Consider the following 16,205-nt stretch of genomic DNA (forward strand, 5'->3'; position numbering starts at 1 on the left):
CTCACTCATTTATGAAAACCCCAGCCTCTACTTGTATATGTGGTCCTGAAACCCTGTACACTTAATCATATTTTGGAATGCAAATGTCTGTGTGCCTATCTATAGATCTATCTTGAAAATTCTTAGAATTTTATCCTTATGTATACCAAAATACATTTTGGCCTTTTACAGTGTTTTGTCAGCACAACTACAAATCCCAATTTCCTTATTTGACTCAGATGAGTACATTTTAGTTCTCATTATTTACAGTTAAACATTTTTTCCTATGTCTCATTAAATGTTTCTTAAAATATTATAATTTTTGTTTTTGAACTTCATGTAAGACTCCTATTCTTATTTGCAGAGGATGTTGATACCTACTAATGTGGCAGGTTTTAAAATTTATAGCTGGAAGAATTGTGGTGAGTTCCAGGTGATCAGAAAGAGACAGAGGCATGCATATGCACACATACACACAAAGTATGTGGGTAAAAATGTAAATTCTTTTTGGTAGTAGCAAGTTCATACGAGGTAGGAACTCATGAGACAAATCTCAGCTGAGCTTCCTTTAACTAACACAACAGTTACTGTGACTTATAGCTGTCAGGTCTCAGGTGCTCAGTGTTCAGCTGTTTATACTCACCAGTTGGAATGCCTTCCACTAAAAATCTAGGCAGCTCTATTTAAGGGAATGTTTACAAACTGGGTTGCCCTGATTCTTGTACCAGTGTGAACAAGACCACATACTCACTTCAGAAGATGAAAAATCTCTGCAGGTCTTTTGAATAATTTATCAGCCTTCTGCTCACTACTGTTCCAGAAAGCCAGTTTCTCCACAGATCACTCTCTTACCCTGAGTAATACAATTCCTTTCTGGATAGTTCTGATAACATGTCTGGTCCAAACGCACTACCCTGCAGTAGAATTTATTAGCAAACATTTATTGAGCATTGACTATCTCCCAGGTAGAATGTAGATGCTAAGAAGGCAGTTGAATGAGATATCATTCCTATCTCAGGTGGGGCTCATGAACTGGTGAGTTTGCAAAATTGCGTGTTTCTCCCTTTAGATGATGATAATAATGATGATTGCTAATGTTCTATAAATAGTTACCATGACACCTGCTTTCATTTTAAAGAAAAACTCTCTACAAAGTTTGGTAGGTTGGTATTAGACCCATTATTCTGCAACAATCAGATCACGCTTAAATCATGATGCTCAGTTTGGGACATTATACTTCAAAGAAGACACACACTCTCTTTGTTCAGCAATGACCATAATGTTGGGGAGAATTGAAAGTGTGTGAAGTGAAAAATGTATAAGGGGATTGGAAAAATAAAATTGCTCATAATTGAGAAGACATATTCACCAATCCCTACTTCCCTTTTTCATATAATATGATGCCATTCAGAATAAAAAGCCTGTAATTTCCTATTCCTATCAATGTGAAAGTCATATTAACTATTTTATCAGAGCCATGGCACATTGACCTAGTATATTTGCATGTTGTCACAGGCTCCCAATGCCTAGTAGAAGGAATCAAGCCCTTCCACTGTTGATTATTCAACAAACACCAATGGCAATGGCTGGCTCAAGTTTTATTTACATAAAACGATGTGGAAACTACCATTGTATACTAGAGAGGGCTCTTCACATTTGTTTCTGGTCAAATCCAAATGTGAATGGTCTTTAATTTATTTATTTACCAAGAGATAAATTATGGCTTTTCACACTGAGAATAAACTCTTTCCATCTGTCTCTTTTCAAAATTGTGTTGTGCCATGCATGGGGCTTTTGTGAGCCACAGATAGAGTCACATTTCTTTTTACTAACTGAAACAAGCTTGTATAGAGTTAACCATCAGAAAGTTAAATATTTGTTATGGGTTTTACAAGTGGAAACTATGAACAGAAAATTAGTTTTTCTTTTTCTTGAAAATATGATCTATCTGTAAAATGGTAGGATAGCAATATAAAAATGATTTTGGTGCATGATAAATTCATACCTCTCTACATCAATTTTGGGAAAGCGGGTAAAAATGTTGGAACTCTGGCTTGTCATCAAATTTAAATCATTACCAGACAAGATCATGCTAAAACCCAAATATTGTGGTTTGGAACGATCTGAATCCATTCCAAATTACCCTTGGACAACATCAGACAGGTTTAAATTCATTGACTTATATAAGAAATTACTTTTTGCCTATACTGGCTCCATCTGTTCTAAGTTGCAAAGAACATATTCCAGTTGCGTCTGCAGTTCCAGTAAAGGTGTTTCACAGGTGCACATGGGGCCACTTGCTGGTAGAAGGGTCACTGAAATTCCTTTCTAGGTCTCATTTTAGGTTTAACTCCTTTCTCAGAGAATTGAGGAGAGAATCAGAGTGGAAAGGAAAGAATGCTTTATTTCTCAAAGTAAAAAAAAAAAAAAAAAAAAATCTTATGCATATTCTTTATTCCCTTTTTCCCATGAAGAATTTAGACTTGCAGAGACCATTTATATTCTAGTGCTCTAGTTCAAGGTTAAGTTCCAGGCAGCTCTGACCACATCTTGTTTTATGTCCTTCTGGGTGTGTCATTTCAATAGGGTAATGTTTATGCCAGTTCTACTGAGGAAGATGGAGGAAGGGTTTGGCACACCAGCTGTTAAGATGGAAAGCCTGAGATTCTACAGCATTTTTTGGGAATTGTTTCAATGAAAAATTTTTTATTTTTCAATGAAAAATGTAGGACACAATATAATGTAATTGATGTTTTGAAAATTTAAAAAATGTGCATTATTCCTCAGAATCATCTCCTAGTATGTAAATGTGCTTTTATATTACTGAAAAAATTAGAATATCTTTTAAAATGTTTTAATGAATATATGTGAATATATATTTTATTGCATAATTATCTATTTTGCACAAAAGTTTTTATTTTCAATAAGCCTCCTTTAATTGATTCATAGTCCAAGCAAAATAGAAATATTCCCCCAATTTTAAAATCTCGTTTGCTTTGTTGCCTTTCTCACAATAGCAGCTTCACTTCATTTTCATTTCCCTATTTTCTTTCATTTCTTTCTTCCTGTATTGACTTATGGCTTAACAGAACAGTAATGCAATTCCTGGCTCTTCTTCCAGGGGGATATGAGCATGTGGATGTCAAATACACTGTGTAATGGGCTGCAAGCAACATGTTCTATGGCACTTTCTAGGAAATTTTGCGAAGAGATAAATGGACATACACCCTGTCCTCTTATTTTCTTTTCTCATTTTGCTATCTCAAGCACATGTGTGGACCCTCTTGGATCATAAGCATGAGACCACCCCCAAGAATGTTGGAACACTGGCTGGAGAAACCCCAGAGGGCTGCACTGTTGCATAATTCCAGTGAGCAACAATCTACATGACTTCTGTGAATAGTGCCCCAGTTGAGCTGTTAATGCCGTAACCATAGGGGATGGCTCCCTAAGGATTTTGTGGGGTAGAGCCACTGCACCATGGCCTTTCTTCTCAGAATTCATATGTGTGAGAAACAAACTTCTGTCTTGTTCTGGCCATTGTGAATTTGGATTCTATTAATAACTGCAGTTGAATCTAATGCCATCTTATACCACGTGTAAAATATGTATACTATATATGAAATACATGTAAATACACTAATATGAAATAAGTTTACAGTTAAGTTAGGAAGTGAGTATGCATGCATGAGATGACACAAAACAGTTACCAGGTAATTTGACAACAAGTATGAATATAAAGCTTAATTACCTATTAGTGGAAGCTATCAAATCTTTCTCCCCTTAGTAAATACACATCAAGGCGGGAATTTCATGACAAATGACACAAAGCCAGAAACTAAAACATGTTGATGATGAAAAGCAGATGAGGAGACTAAAGTAAAAAAATAGAATTGGGCTAAAGAAGCCACAAAGGAGGTGAAATGTGGGAAATCATGATACTAACGCCAGCAGTGGTAGTGACTATAATAAGAAAGTTCATAGGACTAGTATTTTGCAGTGTGACATCATGAGGTGTTATTTGATTTATATTTCAAGAGCTATTAATATATATGTCTTCTTAAGATATAAGTTAAAGTCACTGGCTTGTAGACGATAGGGATTTTGTTTTTTATTGTTTTATAATTTCCCATCATTACTCTGTGTTATTTTTAGAGTAAAAAGTAAATAAAAGCCCTAAAATGTCATCTTTTCTAGTGAGACTTCAAATCCATTTAGATCATAAAGAATTTAAGCAATTTAACTTGAGTCTTCAAAGAGATTTAATTTTCAGAGATTATACAATAGCCTCATAATTTCCTATACTAATTCATGGCCACATTTCGAAGTTTACACTGTTGGGAAGCTCTTCCATATGCTTTAGTTAAATCATCTGATTTAAGCCAAGATTCCCTGATTGTCTCTTATTATAGATGCAGTTTCCTGATTTTAGAAAGGAATTCAATTGCACAATAGTAAAAATAGCATCTCTGCATTATAAAGCTTTATACATTATAATACACTATAGTATGAGTATTTTATTTTTGCAACAATATTATAGCGTTATTCTTATTACAACTTAATGTTATCACTCTGGGAAGTTGCTGAACAGAGAATTAAATATAGCTTCTATAATTTCAAGTCCAGAAGGTTCTGTGTATGAATCTAGATTTTGTGCCATGTGAAACCTATTTGTGCAATTTTGGAGACTGTCCTTATCAAAAGTAATACAACATTAAAAATAAAAATATAGGCTTAGATATGAGAATTAGAATAGGCAATCAGAGAAAAGTAAAAATGTGAAAAAGCTAAAATATCTAAAAAAATATTTTAAAATCCATTTTTAAATGGATTAAGTGCTTTAACTGCTTCTTATACATTCATAAGGTATTTATTCTAATTTTTTTTGTAGAAAATATTCTGTGAACTATTTGATTATCTTCTCATATGACAATGATTTTCTAATTTTTTTAAATAGGTAATTCAATCTTTTTATTGGCAATCTTTTTTTTTTCTGGTTAACAGATCTGAAAACTGTTAGCCTCACAATTCATTTTAGCAATGTCAAATAAATTTTTAGGCTTATTCTCAAATTTGGGAGAACTATCAACTTTTTTCATGTTTGGGCTGTAAGGTTTCATGGCTTTTCAAGGCCATTTATGAAATAATTAACTTTAAATACTCCTTGCACTAACCAGTTTTTTCTCTACTATGTCCTTATTGAAAAGGCTTATTGTGATTTTTGTAGTTATTTTGTTCAGGTCAGCATTTTGTGTCCAATCAGCAAAAAGTGTCTTTACCAGTATAAGATTTGCTTTTCTTCATTTATTTATTTTCAAATAATAAGTTTCAATAGCTTTGAGTAAACCTGCCTCAGTAAGCAGTGCTATCATTTTAAAGACAAATTTTGTATCTAACATGGAAATACTTGACTGTTTGTTGTTAAAGAAGTAAAATCAGACTTATTATTGAGGTTATATTTACTCCAAATTCCATTGGTAATTTGTCAGCTGGTTAGCCAGTTTTTATGGGTATTATTTACGTATTCAGTTCTTTCTATTTCATCATGGTGGGCACGACATACACAGTTTGCTATGCGTTTGGATGATCTGTTGGTGGCAAATAGTTTGCAATAGTTAATGACCATGCCATGATGCTTAAAAGAACTCGCATAAAATTTTAGTAACTTATTCTTGCTCACCTTATTAAGTGTGCCAGAAGCAAGTCTTATGGTTGTTTTTCTTCTCTTTGTTTCTTGGTTCGCCTGAAGTTGGATTATTTTGTAGGGAGCAAACAAAAATGTCAGTGAGTGGTCTGCCTATAGTACAAATTTCTATTGGTGAGTCATCTTTAGTGTTAAAAAATATCATATAACACATTGTGCACTGAGATTGAACATGTTATATGTTGCAAGTCAATACATGCCCCCACTATGTTTTCCTTTGTCTCAAATAATGCTGCATATTTTGTCAGCTAAATTCCAAAAGAACTAATCTTGCATTCTTGATATAATGTCTTACTTATTGGAGGTACCAGCTGTATTACTTCCATTAGATATCATAGTATATGAATAAACATATATTTTCTTGATTAAACTTTTTATCTCAATATTTACTGCAAGCTGTGTTTGACACGAATACCAATAAGTTGAAAAATTCTCCTCAAAAGGCTGGTACTAGTTGACCCTAAATTTAGCACACTTTTTTTTAATGTTGAAAAAACACATGGTTTCCTTAAGGATAGTTTATAATACTTGGTGATGATATATGACAAGGACTAGGTGTTTATATTACCTCTGTCAGGATTCCCTTAGGTCTATTAATGTGCTCACTAAACACTATAGAATTCCCTGATGAATGTACTCAACCTTTTAACTGAGTGACCCAAGAATATGTTGTATTTTAATCTCCACCTTCTACATTCACTTTTCCCAAACATTTTATTTGGCATTTATCACATTCAGTGCCCTCCTATTCTTTTCATCCTTCTTGTTTTATTGATGAATAATGAGAATGTTAACACTGCTTATCTTGACTTGGGCAAATGAAGAGTGACTTGCCTAAGAGCCTCTAGCCTGAATCAGCTGGATGATTTCTGTGTGTTTGCTTCCAGTTTTAAGCTATGATTGCTTACACCTAACAGTAGCTATAAAATACACATTTGTGGGGAAGGCTCTAATCTCATAGTCAACGAAAGTAATCTTATTTTGTGATATGACTATAAATGAAACCATATTTTACAATGGCTAGCCTGATGCCCGTGTAAAACCAAAAGGCTTTAAGACACAAGAAAATTGAAAGGAGATAGCTCAATAGGTATTTTTTCTACGCTAGCAATTTTTTTTCCATTTAAATAACTGCTATGATGAATATTTTAAAAATATGTTCCTTCTCACAATTTTAAGAGTTTATCTTTGTGAAAGGATTTATTCTTTCACAGAGATGGATTATTTGACTAAACTGGAGACATGGAAATTGAAAGCATAACGGTAAGATAAACCACATAAGCATAGGAAAAAGGTAAGTTAAGGACATGTCCATATGAGTTATGAAAAATGTGGATGTTATAAGAAGTTACATAAAGATTTATGCTAACAACATCATGTGTGTTCTACACACACATGAATACTGTATGTACGTATGTATAGGTATACATAGGAACATCAGAATAGCATATGTGATTCTAAAGTTTCTATATGAAATAAACAGCCAATATTTGTTCTTTAGTTCAAATCAGCAGTTATGATCTCTTAATACACATATACATATGGGTATATATAATATATATATGTAAGTATATATATCACATATTATATATATATGCAAATAATCTTCTTTCATCAACAAAAGCCAAATTGTTGTAGCATATTGGGCTGACCAAGCATAAACTCTGGCAACTTCAGACTTTTAACACTTTTTACGCCCAGCATATTTCTCAAATTGCTGAATTCATCTCTTACAAGAAAAGTGAATTGTTCTTGCACCTTACCTTTTTAATGCTCTTACTGCTTTGATTCTTCCTGAATCAAATTACAACTGAGAGGCATATTTTGAGTTTTATCTTCTATTTACAAAATTAAAACTGTTAGTCTGCTTAGTCACATTGGATTGTGTTTTGTGATCCTCAAAGATTTTACTGGAGGAGATTCAGCCACACATTCCTCTGTTTTCCCTTATTGCTTATTGCAGTTCACAGAAGTGCTCATTGAAGTGGGAAGGCATTTTTGTTTGTGAATTCATTTCCTCTTTACTAGTATGTACCTTCACTCTGCAACTTGTTCGTGTGACACTTTTTGTTTTAATATTATATTTTATATGGGATATAATACATATTTATATATAAAGTTAAGAAACATTAAGAATAAAAAACCGAGTGAGAAGATGCTTCACATGTTCTAAGACACAATAGCTAGCTTCAGGTACGCATTTTCTGAATAAAATACTTGCTCCTTGTATACTCTTGAGGTCTTTCAAAGGATATTACTATAAGTAAGCAGAAGTTAGTATAACAGAATTTGGGCACTATATTCGTTTGTTAAGGTGGTACAATGTGTAGGACTGGAGAGAAAATCTGTCTGCCTCCAGAAATAAAGCTTTCTTATTATCTCTGGAAGCTCTGGCTCAGACCTATGACCTTGATTTTAATCAAGGGATCTGTGTCTATCTGTATTTACATAAAGATGTCTGTAAGTGCATGAGCCCTTCTTCAGTAAGCAAAATCTTGAGATACTGTGTTCTTATCTTTAAATTCAATAAATACAGTGTTTTGAGTTTAAAACAATAGAAATACCATTTCATAAACTTATGTGATTCTTTTTAAAAAAGTTATTTTAAATTTTATTTCAATTAACCTTTTTGCAAAATTACAAAGTAATTTTGGTACTTCTGTAGAAGCAGTTGAATTGTCATTAATGGCATGAATTTCTTAAACTGCTTTCAAGAAACTTTTTTAAAAAGTTTAAAAATTTTCATATGTAGCTTCTGAGTCTTGGTCAATGTTATAAATTGAGCTTGGGCTCCAAATTAGGATTTGTATCGTGAAAATACATGCAATCAAAATGCACATGTTGGAAATAGGCTTTATGACTTCCTAGCTGTTTGACTTGAGTGAGTTAATTGGCTCACTGAACTTCAGTTTTTCCCATGTTGAAAACAGATATAATGTCTGATTCACAGGATGTGTGAGAAAGTAAGATGATATGTGTATATTATCTTACATACGTAACAGTTGTGTTTTCCTGGAGTCATATTTAAGGCATCATCACTATTATTGCCAATAATTAGGTAATAATCCACTTCTGGCTTCTCTCTCATGTCTCTAAGAAAGTGAATCTATGTAATTGTGTGAGAAAATAACCTTCTGGATCCTGTATAAAAGAGACTGCTAACACCACGGGGAGATGTGATTATTATAGTCCAAGGAACACCTCGCATATGTTAGTGCTCACAGCTGCTGAAGAAAACAGTACTGGCACTGTCAGAGATGAAGTTAAAGCTGTTGTTTTAAGGGCTTAAACTTGAAAGAAGGTACTATGCATTCACATCAGAAAAGGCTGCTTGCTAGAGAGGTCACAACAATCACAAATCTGTTTTTATCAGTTCATGTTGAAAATTATTATTAGTACTAATAGTCCATAAAAATTGTTCAAAATATTTCAAAGAGAGCAAGTGCAGCTGTTTGGCATGCCTTAGGTATTGATAATAAATACGCTTGACAGTGACTTACATAAAACAGCAGTTCTGCTGAGCTGAAGCAGCCCACCTTACTATGTCAAAGCTGTAAATTCTCTCCTGAAAGTCATGTTATGTAACATCACATGAAATCAAACACCAGCCACTTTTGAAAGTAATAAACTTAAAGGGTAAGTAGGTCACTTTTTTCACCTTTCTGTCAGTCAGCCTAGCGCTCGTGTGATAATCTAAAATATAGAGAGACAGTTTGGCAGAATCTTTACAATTGAAATTTCAGAACAGAAACTATACAATTAATCCTATAAGTAGTACAACTTCTTAAATAACTCTGAAATATCTTTCACTTCGAAAGATAAAAAGAACATAACAAAAGAGAAAAAAGCAGAGAAAGAAAAAAATAGTTGTATTTATATAATTATATATAGGATGATAAAATATTTCACTGAATGTTACAACTGAGGAAAAAATACATGTTTAATGTATGAAAACATTTTAAGGTGGGCCGGGCGCGGTGGCTCACGCCTGTAATCCCAGCACTTTGGGAGGCCGAGGTAGGTGGATCACGAGGTCAAGAGATAGAGACCATCCTGGTCAACATGGTGAAACCCCGTCTCTACTAAAAATACAAAAAATTAGCTGGGCATGGTTGGTGCGTGCCTGTAATCCCAGCTACTCAGGAGTCTGAGGCAGGAGAATTGCCTGAACCCAGGAGGCGGAGGTTGCGGTGAGCTGAGATCGAGGGCCGCCATTGCACTCCAACCTGGGTAACAAGAGCGAAACTCCGTCTCAAAAAAAAAAAAAAAAAAAAAAAAAAAAATTTAAGGTATGTCTATAAAAATCACAAAATGTGTTAAAACTGTCATATTAATTATAGAGTGATTTAAATCTATTCACACATTTGACAAATTCTCTAGTAACATTTGCTTCTTCTAATGTTTTTACAGATAATCATTAATTATCAGATATTACACAAACAGATTTCTTTAGAATGAAGTGTTTTCTTTCCACAGTACAATATAGTATCTTTAAAGCTTGTTAGTCAACCATTTCTTCTCCCTTTATGCTTATCTAAAGATGACCAAACACTCTATAAGAAAAACAAACAAAACTGTTTTCCAAAAAACATTCTTGCCGATATTGATTTATATCAATAATTACACTATTAAAATTTTTGTATGAATCATTGTCTTTGGAGCTACAAGAAATGTAAATATAGATGATAATGAGCTTTATCTAGTAGAGAGATATCACAATTAAATATTTGGTTAAGGACAATTCTCATCTTCTAGATGCTTAGAGGGTAATTTGTAAGATGTAGACATGAAAAGCTTTGACATCTGTTATTTGTCTGAGTATTTTGGTATGGCTCAAACAGAAATCCCCATGTGTTCTAGAACAGTGATCCCCAACATTTTGGCCCTAGGGACTGGTTTCGTGGAAGACAATTTTTCAACAGACGAGAGTTGAGGGTGGGAAGGGATGATTTGGGATGAAACTGTTCCACCTCAGATCATCATGCACTAGTTAGATTCTCATAAGGAGCATGTAACCTAGGTCATGTTCCCATGAGAATCTAATGCCATTGCTGATCTGACAGGAGGTGGAGCTCAGGCAGTAATGCTTGCTGCCTGCCACTCAGCCTCCTGCTGTGTGACCTGGTTCCTAACAGTCTACAGACCAGCCCAGGGGTTTGGGGATCTCTGTCCTAGAATACTTTACAAAAACTTTCGCGTGATAAATGGCAAAAGAAAGGCACAAAGTTTGTGAAAGCTCAGAGAATCCAAAGATCACACTTTGCTGTTGATGGGAAGGGACTTAGAAATATCTCATGGCTAGACCCTGAGCTGCATACTTCTTTATTTTACCTACTTGATGCCTTCGACTGAATGTCCATTAGTAATTTCTAACGTGTTTAAAGTGGAAGTCTTGGATTTTTCTCTCAAGTACAGTTTTCCATCTGATGATCAATAGGCATCAGTGTCTTCCTAGTTGTTGAAGTCCTAAACATAGGCAATATCCTTTACTTTTCCCTTCCCCATTCCCCGACTTTCACATCACTCATATAATCCAAGTCGTTCCAGTTTTCATCGGTGCTATACATCATCCACACCAACATCACCTCACTTCCAGAGCACATACAGTCACTCACATGCTTAACATCCTTTTCTCTCATAATGCCCTTTCCTGGGCTAACTGCATGGAGAGGCCTTCATCCTTTAGCTGAAATGCCATCTGACAAGACAAGTTTTTTGCCTAGTCACTCTCTCCCTGACACTCCTCTATATTTTTCTTTATAGCATGGCTTCAAATCTGTATTTATATAATGCATCTGGTTTGACACTAACAACTCCACTGAGAATAAAGAACGTGCCTGTCTTCAAGGCCTTAAACAACAAAAAATTCCATTTGCCTTGTATATTTTAAGTTTGTTTTCTGGTTCATCTTCAAGTTTGGTGCACAAATATCTAAGACTAAAAAGTCTTGCAAACTGAGGTTGTTTCTGTAGCTGATGACTGTTCATTGAAGACCTTGTGTTTCTCTTTTAAGTAAAATGTTCTGCAGGTTTAGAAAGGTATTTCCTTAAACGGTGATATCTCCAAAGTCCTTGTTCTGACATGTATGCTTCTAAAGTTTGAGGGCTGGCACTCTGTTTGATCTTTTTCAAGGATTCAGTGAAGTCAGATAATTTTTAAAAAACACATGACAATACAAATGATAAACAGGTATATAGTGGTTAACAAAATAATAAAGTAATGGTGCTGCTGTTTATTAATGTTATAAAAATACATATATGTATTCTTAGAAAATCATGTCAGCCATTTAAATATATTTTCTATGTTGATTTGCTACATACAAAACCTTATTAAATGCTATACTAATATACTTTAAAAAAAAACTTGCCTGTGTTTTTTTACCATTTGATATGGTTTAGCTCTGTGTCCCCAACCAAATCGAATCTTGTTGCTCCCATAATTCCTACATGTTGTTGGAGGGACCTGGTGGGAGATGATTGAATCATGGGGGTAGGTCTTTCTCATGCTGTTCTCCTGATAGTGAATGGGTCTCACGAGATCTTATGGTTTTAAAAATGGGAGTTTCTCTCATAAGTTCTTTCTTTGCCTGTGCCATCCAAGTAAGACGTGACTTGCTCTTCCTTGCCTTCTGCCATGGTTATGAGACGTCCCCAGTCAGGTGGAACCAAGAGGCCAATTAAACCTCTTTGTTTTGTAAATTGCCCAGTCTAGGGTATGTCTTTATCAGTAGCATGAAAACGGACTAATACACCATTGTATGTCTAGTTACTGAATGTTGGGCATATGATATGTGCTGAGTAATTATTGAGTGATAGAATACACGTGTATGTTTAGGGGTTTCTGGTGTTTCTAAGGGAAAGCCACAGCATGGAGCATATCATGAATATATGGAAAAAAAGTCTCTTCAATTCACAAAGTATGTGAAGAGAGAGTAGGGCATAATGGCAAAACTTACCATCTGAGGAGCCAGAGTTCCTAGGGTAAAATCATAACCCTGCTTCTTCCTTGTCATGTGGTCTTGAAAAGTCACCATCTTTCTCTGCCTCATTTTCTTCATGTGTAGAATGGAAACCATAATTTAAATATTTGGTAAGGTTTTTATGAAGGTTAAATAAATTAATATGCATGAAAGCACTCAAAATTGTACCTCATTTTTATTAAATATTAGCTAGTCTTATTTCACATTTAGCCAAAGGCAAAAGTTCATGTATTTTGTCCTGTGCACCTATAAAATATCCCAACTTACAGAATAAAATGATAAGAGAAGAAATAACTTGGCCAAATATGGTATCTTAAAGTTCAAAGAATTTCTTTGAGTTGACAATATAGTAGTCCTTTTGATAAACTTTGTTGTCTTTGTGAATGTTGTTTGTAATAACCAGTTTTACAGGGTTTCATCTTCATCCTTCCAACTGCCTGCCAAAGGGAAGATGCAGGTCTGGTATCTGTGATGAAAGAGAGGGAAGGTCAGATGATTGGGCAGGAGAAATCTGGGACTGACCAGGCCAATCAGGAGTCCTTAAGCCAAAGATACCCATTGAAAGAGGCCTGAATTTCACAGGAAAGTTCGTTTTGGTGTCCCTGCTATCCTTTGTCATTTGTTAGAGGTAGCCTGTAGGAAGTGTGGCCTCCATGGAAACACAGTGATGGATCTAGGGGCAGACCCAGCAGTGGAGGCTCTCCATCCACTATGTTCCACAATACACATCTGAGTGGTGCACTTTCATGACTGCTGCACTAACAGAATACACATCTCTGACTTCTCCACATAACCACAGTCAAATTATTTCTCCTGAGTGTGGCGGAAGGTGGCTAAGGCTTGGTAATGATTGGAAAACTGCATTATTCCAATATCTGGCAGGTGAGAGTATGCACAGGGCTTTGTCTCCCTATAAGCTGCATGTGGTGACTTGAGGTGGCACAAAGGCTTGAGAGAAGAACAGGACACTGATGCTTTTAAACAGAGCACTGCCCATGAGATCTTTGAACTGCTAGTGGAGGCTTGTCCCAGCACTCATGGAAGGCCCTGCTATGACCTGTGAGACACTATTGCCTGTAAATGAAGAGTAAAGAATATGTACTAATTAGCTGATATTTTTCTTATCCAGGGACTGGGAGAGGGCTAATTATAGTCTATGAAGAAGAGAGGTGCCTTCTGGGCATTTTAGTATAAAGCCGATGGCATGCAAATCATCAAATTTCTGGTAAATGGAGGCCAAGACAGCAACATGTTCCATTAATATTGTATTTGTTGTGCCCTAAAGTATTGTAACAGCTTATTCTTAGCTTCCCTGGTAGAAATACTCACGAACAGACACCTCTTAGAGAAGGCTATGTGAAGTGATTTTGCAGTGAAGGGGAGACAAAAACTTTTGGATTCCTTCTGTGCTATATAAAAGATCAAGGAAACTTGATAGTGACTCAGGCCTGCTCTCTGTCTAATCACAGCCATTTAAACTTTGCTGCAAGTTTCCAAACAGAAAAGGCAATTCACCTAGAAGTGCACTTATGGGTGCTCAGCATGCAGAAAAAGAATAAGCAAAATCTTTAGAAGAAAACCAGAAAGGGCTTATTTTCTCTGTAGTAGCAACATTAAGTTACATCAGAAAACAGGTAGAGATAAATGATAATTTTTACAACAATGAAAGGAAAAGAATAAGAGAATATATGAAGATTTGAATGCAGCATTAAAAAAGGCCAGGAATTAAAAATAAAAATTTGTTTTAAATTGTAAACTTCAATAGATACATTTAAGGGTGATAGATCACTCTTGAGTTTCCTGTCTTAAGTGATTAGGTTTTGCCATTGAGGCTTTTGAAGTTTGATCAATAGATTTATGGCTGGTGCATTTCCTAAGTTTTTTTCATGTTTAAAGATATCTATCTGTTGACTTTTTACTTGAATAACTTCTTGGCTGAGCATCATGTTCTTGCATCACATTTGTCATCATTGTGCAACTGTTTTCTGGGACTGCCTAGTTCTGTGGAGTAGTCTGAAATGTGCTTGACTTTCCCATCCATGTTGGTGAACTGCTTCATCTAGATGCATGACTAATTCTTTATCCTTGAAGTTTTATGGTTATGAACGTTCTGCTTCAAATTTTTTAATGTGCTCTTTAATTGAAAATTCAGGTTTTTTTTTTATTTCAAGTAAATGTTCATGCAAATAACATTACATAAATATCCATTTTTTGGGGTTTCTATTCCATCTCATTTTGATCTATCTTTAATGCATATTTTCTTCTCTTTAGTTTCTTTAAGATTTGGTCTTGCCCATCTGTATTTATGTTGAACATCTTAAACCTTTTATTTATGCCAATTAACTTTTGAGCAACATCTATTTTGGTCGTTTCTTATTAATTTTACAATAAATTTTGTCTTCAGCTTGTTTTTTTTTTTTTTTTTTTTGATATTAAATACCTCTCTCCAGGCTATTTAGGGTTTTAGTACCTCCACTCTGAGGCCCTACTTAACTTATTTCATATTTTTACTATGTATTATATAGTGTGAAGAAGTTGTGAGGAATAATCTCCTGTTCTTTGATTTACATTGTTTTCTAGATTGCATTCTTTATTTTTAAATGATCTTATCTTTCCCTTGTACTGCAGAGAAGTGAAAAAGGCTGCTGGAGGGAAACTAGAAAGTGAACAACAAGGAACTAACCTTTTCTGATTAAAATGGAGGCTCTGGGGCTATGTATTTGCTTAAAGAAATGTTCTGAAACCTTTCTTATTTCGTTTGAGCTACTCTAACAAAATACTCTAGACTGGGTAATTCATAAACAACAGACATGTACTGCTTACAGTTTTGGAGGCTGAGAAATTTAAGATCAAGATATCAGCATGTTTGGTACCTAGTGAGGGCCTACCCTCTGCTCCAAAGATGGTGCTTTGCATATTATTGACAGAATTTTTAAAAGGCTGATTAAATTAACCAGAAAATTGTGAATAGACATATATTTTCAAGTGACAAAAAGAGAACTGAAAAAATAAAAGAACAAAATTTCTATTGAGTAGAAAACAATATCATAGATAATTATTAACCTCCATAACTAACATAGACATAAATGCAATTGAATTAGAATCAGGATGGTTATTTTATTTGGAATTGGCTAAAATAATATTGAGTTTACAGATAGGATTAGATATATAAAATTAGCTAAAAAATATTTAAAAATTTATAGAAAACTTATTTTAAAGGAATTAAAATATAACAAAGCTAATATGATTGTTTTAGTATAGCACTGGAATAAAATAAATCAGAAGAACAAATATTTCAGATATATACAAAAATTGAAATTATGGTAAATGTATTTATTAAATTCAGTGGTTTATTAAATAAAATTAGTTATGGTATATTTAATTAATAGTGCCTATATAACTGGTTACTTGGAAGAAAATAAAATAGAGGACCTACATGATATTATACACAAAAATAAATTCCTAAAGGATTAAAGTATTTATGTAAAAATTAAACAAGAAACAATGTGAATATATTATCTAGTGGCTTTGACTTTTAAAGCA

The sequence above is a fragment of the Sapajus apella genome, unplaced genomic scaffold (genome assembly GCF_009761245.1).
Source record: "Sapajus apella isolate SASKATOON/1434 unplaced genomic scaffold, GSC_monkey_1.0 scaffold87, whole genome shotgun sequence".
Lineage (NCBI taxonomy): Eukaryota > Metazoa > Chordata > Mammalia > Primates > Cebidae > Sapajus > Sapajus apella.